Source organism: Nomascus leucogenys, chromosome 4 (genome assembly GCF_006542625.1).
Source record: "Nomascus leucogenys isolate Asia chromosome 4, Asia_NLE_v1, whole genome shotgun sequence".
Lineage (NCBI taxonomy): Eukaryota > Metazoa > Chordata > Mammalia > Primates > Hylobatidae > Nomascus > Nomascus leucogenys.
Window position 1 is genome coordinate 98371758 of NC_044384.1, and position 616 is coordinate 98372373.

The following is a 616-nucleotide window of genomic DNA, read 5'->3' on the forward strand; positions in this document are numbered from 1 at the left end:
TTTTAAATGCAGACGCCATCCAACACTATCACTGAGCATAAAACTCTGTCTTCATTGAAATATTTGATCAATTGTTTGATGTCAAGCAGTATTTTTTAATTAAATATTTGTCCCTCCTCACATAAAAGGACTGATTACTACCTTTTACAGAAGAATGAATTTAACAATTTCCTACCAATAAAATAGAACTTTTCCCTCAAAATGTTTTAACCATTTGAACTTTAAAATGCAAGTTCATAGTTCTTTAAGAGACTAACACAGAAAGCTAAAGTAATTCTCCATAAAACCTAGAGACGAGATTGTAAAACTCCTCTGTAGATCCTGTCTGGAGTCACAGCTCAACCAGAAAAAAATTTATCACGATTTAAGCACCTTTCTGATAATTTTATATAGTTCATAGAACAAGTGAGACATTTAAGTTTTCTCTGCTTAAAAGGTCATTTAAGCTGAGCATGATGGTGCACACCTGTAGTCCAAGCTACTTGGGAGGTGGGAGAATCACTTGAGCCTTAGGAGTTAAAGACTTCAGTGAGCTACGATTGCACCACTGCACTCCAGATTGGGTGACAGAGCAAGACCCTGTCTCTAAAATAATTAATTAATTAATTAAATCAAT

The 616-nt window shown here is 34.4% G+C and overlaps 1 non-coding gene across 1 annotated transcript; it reads left to right on the plus strand.

Annotated features, from left to right (window-relative positions):
- The first annotated feature begins 215 nt into the window (after positions 1–215).
- LOC115834966 lies at positions 216–339 on the plus strand. Its single transcript, XR_004029948.1, has one exon. It is a non-coding gene; the product is annotated as a small nucleolar RNA SNORA26 (small nucleolar RNA).
- Positions 340–616: the final 277 nt, after the last annotated feature.